Source organism: Limulus polyphemus, unplaced genomic scaffold, assembly GCF_000517525.1.
Source record: "Limulus polyphemus unplaced genomic scaffold, Limulus_polyphemus-2.1.2 Scaffold658, whole genome shotgun sequence".
NCBI classification, from domain to species: Eukaryota; Metazoa; Arthropoda; class Merostomata; order Xiphosura; family Limulidae; genus Limulus; species Limulus polyphemus.
The window spans coordinates 247,855-252,802 of NW_013666268.1; the positions used below are offsets into that span (position 1 = coordinate 247,855).

The 4,948-nt window shown below is 35.5% G+C and overlaps 1 pseudogene; it reads right to left on the reverse strand.

The window, feature by feature from the left end:
- LOC106459763 overlaps positions 1-4,948 on the reverse strand; it is a 37,548-nt pseudogene that overhangs the window by 16,796 nt on the left and 15,804 nt on the right.

Here is a 4,948-nt window from a genome sequence, read left to right on the forward strand (position 1 = left end):
TTCAGAAAGGACTTGTATCGCTAAAGTTTCTTCGGAAAGAATTTTTACGGAAAATTAACAAACGAACAGAGACGTAACAATAATAATAAGTAAAGAATAGATAAGAAAAACCAGAAATATATCACTCACCTGTGTAATCATTTTTTTTTTTTGCCGTCGACTGTGTTTTATGTTAGCCCTAATACTTTACATCAATGCTACTGGTCCACAAAATATTTGTTTTTCATTAACTAAATAATACACGGAAGAACACAGGATAATAACTGAGGAACAATTCTTTCTGTGAGAGATGTTCTAGCTCTCTAATCACGTGACTTGAACCGTTAGAAAATCAACTTTAGCTCCCCCAATATGCTCTTGTGGGAAAAACAATTTTCTCATCAACTAAATTGTCAATTATCTATAATATCACGTAGGATGAATAATAATTTAATCAATCAATTGTATTCTAGGCTTTCTATTGGTTACAAATTAAAAAGGACTCGGCCTCAGAAAAATGTATTCGCAAATTGTAATTTAGAGCAAGTCAAAGGTGGGCGTGGCAAGAGGTTCTTACATTTTCATTGATTGCTCTTTAGTTCCATAAGATTGAATGATATTAAAATATAGATTGAGAAGATCAATGACGATATTTTACGTAACATTTCGTAGTTTAAAGGGGGTGGACAAAAAAAATCCAAAAGAGGAAAGGACTCAAAAATAAATATTCAAATTCTCACACTAGGGTAATTTCAGGTTGTTTTTAAATATTTCCTTATAAAATTAAATACTTAATACTTATATAACATTAAAAGATGAGTTATTATATATGGTTTGATGCCAAGTTTGTTCGCATACTTTGATAATTAAGTAGTTTACTTAAATTTTGAATGTAACTCACTAAAACGTTGTGACATGCGCACTTTGACCAGCTCTTGTGCTAAGAGTTCATACCACCCCAGCGTCTGTTTACATCCCACACGTCTTGTTTGAATCGTGGAAGGTGACAACCAACTGATTTCTCAAGTTTTATTTAGATTTTACTTTGCCCTTATATCCAAAATGACTGCTAAGCGTACTGCAAGTGATTCTAGTGACTATAGTAAGACAAAGAAAAAGCAAGAAAAGCCATCTCAGTATCAACAAAACTGGAAATCATCAAACAGTTTGATGAACGCCAGAGACTCACAAAGAGTGCCAAGGCATTCAAGTTCTCATAATCAACTATAGCATCTATCAAGAAAGAAAAAGTTATTCAAAGTGCTAAGTCTTCGATGCCTGCATCTGCTAAGTTACTAACTTGGCATCACCCTAACATAATCGAAGAAATGGAACGTCTGTTAGCTCTATGGGTGGGTGGCATGAAACAGCGGAAGGATTCATTATTTGAAAACCTGCAGAAAAAAAGAACAGACATAACCAGGACCTAGTACAAGTTCTAAAGAAACTACAACTTTTACTGCAAGTAAAGGCTGGCTCGACAGGTTTAAAAAAGGCACAATATACACAGCCTAAATATGACCAGTTAGACAGCAAGTGCTGACAAGGAGGCAGTAGCAGCATACCTAACAGTTCTGAAAGGCATTATCGAATAAAGAGGATGTACGACCCGTCAAGTTTTTAACGTTGACGAGACTAGTCAGTATTGGAAGAATATGCCAGACAGGACAATCTTCTCAAGAGACCAGGTCAGCACCAGGTCACAAAGCTTTCAAAGACAGAGTTTCCTTAATACTGGAAGGCAATGCAAAGAGTAGTTTCAAATTGAAACCCCTTATGATTCACAATTCTGAAGGTCCATGGACACTTAAGGGACACGTCAAGACCAATCTGCCAGTCATTTGGAGGTCCAACAAAAAAGGCTTGGACAACAAGAACAATTTTCGAGGATTGGTTTACCAACTTTTTCTGCCCTGCAGTGGAAAGATATTTTTCTATGAAAAACCTTTCCTATAAAGCCCTGCTGCTGGTTGACAATGTATCAAACCACCCTATCAACCTAACTGACTTATCAACAAACATTTGTGTAGAGTTTCTTCACCCAAACACCACTTCTTTGATCCAACCTATAGATCAAGGGGTCATAGCTACTTTTAAAGCATATTACTTACGACGCATCTTCAGATAAATGATCAGGGCAGTGGACAGCGACAGAAAAACCTATATCAGTGATTTTTGGAAATCTTTCAACATCAAGGATGCCATAGACAAATAGCAGAGTCTTGGAAGGAAGTTACCACCTCAAATATTAATGGAATTTGGAAACATCGTGTCAGTAGCACATCAGGTTGGTTTAATTGAATTGAAGAGCAAGACATCAATGAGTTATTGGCATCACACCATGATCAACTGACCAATGCAGAACTTATGAACATTGACCAAGAATGGACTGCTTGTGGAGAGAGAGACGACGAGGAACCAGAGCCGCAATTGTTTTTAACACGGAAAATGCTGTCAGATTCGTTCACCCTATTTGATCAAAAATGAACGAAATTGTGATTGAAGCCTTAAACTTGAACGCAATATTGAAAGTGCCCTAACTTGGTATAAAGAACTTTATAAAGATAAAAGTAAGCGTGTTAAGCAAACAACATTAACAGCATTCTTCAGCTGACCAAAGTCTGCACCATTATTTCTTGCTGCATCTAGCGACAACCATGATGTTGACACTCATGCTCCAGTGATGATGGCTGCCCCTATCTTTTATGATGAACTACCATCAACAATGCCAAATGAGGAGGAAGATGTTGACTCACCTGCTACAATGGATCCTCTTGCCAGTCCTCCTGCAGCCAACGATGATGACTGTGAAGCAAAAAGTTCATTCTGCCCCTTCTCATACCAGCCAGTAACATCATACAACGCCCTTCACCCACACCATCACCTTATGTGTCAACCATTCCACTTTCTTGTACTACAGTACTTAATTTGGATTTAATAAATTTATCACTGGCTTATATTCTTTGTTTACCCCCAAAACTATCATTAAAATATGTTCACTGTCAGTTTATTATCTTTGGCAAATTTTTTTTCTCTCGTTGAGAACGTATCTCCAATTATAAAAATGGGAAAATCTACCTCGCTTTAATAAATTTCACTTTGCGAAAGATTTTTCAGGAACATAACCATTTTTTAAAGCGGGGTCTACCTGTATTTTAAAAAAAAATCCTTCTGCTGATTGTGTAACAACATTAATATCTATTTAGTAAGTTTTATAGACAAATATAGAGATTTATGATGATTTCATTATATTTTATGGGAATTTTTAAGAATCTATTTGAAAACTCTATGAAAGCCAGCTATTTTATATTATTCCTATTTGTTCCGGAGGAGGTAAAAATTGAAATTCAGCAAGATGGATTTAAACCAGAAGATTTCCATCTTCAAAAAAGTAATTTGAGCCCTCAGCATCCATTGTTTCGTAAGGATGAAAACCTTAAAATATTACAAAATTTCAAAGCCCTAAATTCTGTTTAAAACTTAATTTCTACACACTCAACACTAAAAAGCGACAAAAGAAGTCTGAAAACTCTGCCAGTCGATTGACATAGATCAAGAATTCTGACGATTACTGTCATAACAAAACAATTTCAGTTAAGAATGATTCTTAGAATCTGTGACATTCGAGATCAGGTAGTTAGATCAATTAGGAAGGCAATCGGTTCAAATCACGTTAAGATTTGATTTACAATATTGTACATGATGTTATGTTGCTTTTGGCAGTCGTTATCGAAGTCTTTTTTTTTGTATATTATTTTTATGAGCTATTTATGAAACAAAATACGAGTAGCCAAATGATTTTTCATAGTACTTTTCATGGTGTTAATAATACACAACTTTCAATATCTAAAATATAACTGACATATTGTAATTTAGTGACGGACACCACAGATAATCCTTGTGTAGCTTTGGGCAAATTTCCGCAACAAACCTATTATAAGTTTTTGTTTGTTTTTAATTATGCACAAAGCTACACCAGGGCTATCTGTGCTCTGCCCACCACGGGTATCGAAACCCGGTTTCTAGCGTTGTAAGTCCGCAGACATACCGCTGTGCCACTGGGGGGCTATAAGTTTTTCTTTACTCATTGTAATTTACTCAAAAATGTTACTTTGCTATTTTTAAAAGGTTTTCACAAATCTATGAACGCAGGGTATTTCTTTGGTAACATAAGTTTGTTAAGCACAGATAATAAATCCTAATTCAATATTTTCACGTACCGTTTGGTCAACATATTGGACTCGAGTTGATTTGACTAAATTATCTAATTTTCACAACTTTCAGCTTTGGGGAGTTATAAATAACACTAGTGAGCCAGAGAATAAAATACATAATCTAAAACTCTAATAATCAAAATCAAAATTTAAAGCACTGTTTGGAAGCGTAGAACATTGTTTGTGTGTTGGAAAACATAAAGTTGCACAATGGGATATCTGTAGTTTGCTAACCGTGAATATCGAAACCTGATTTATATAGTTATAAATCCTCAGACTTATCGCTGAGCCATCGAGAGGTGGGTGGGAAGTGTAAGGGAAACTGTTGTTTTTGTACTCTTTTGTTTTTCAAGTAATAACCATTTTTTTAGTGTGGGGTCTTGACCACACTGGTTACAATAAACCAAGTTTCGCAGTTTTTTGGTGTTCTGCGAGTGTTTAATGTATGTATTCGTTACACATTTATCGGCCTATAATGTAAAAATACAGACATTACAGTGCAACGAAAGCTGTTGGCAAACACAAAGTTAATTGTACAACGTTTATGAACCGTGTATCGATTCAGTTTGAATACTCAAGAGCTTTGATATTGTTACGTTTCTGGTCGTTTGTTAATTTCCGGTATAAATTCTTCCCGAGGAACTCACAACGATTCACCCACTTTACTTACGGTCACTACCGCTCACTTGACTCAATTATCTGTCTCCATATCTCTCTATCTGTAGTTATCTATGCCGTCTACTTTTTTTTTTATC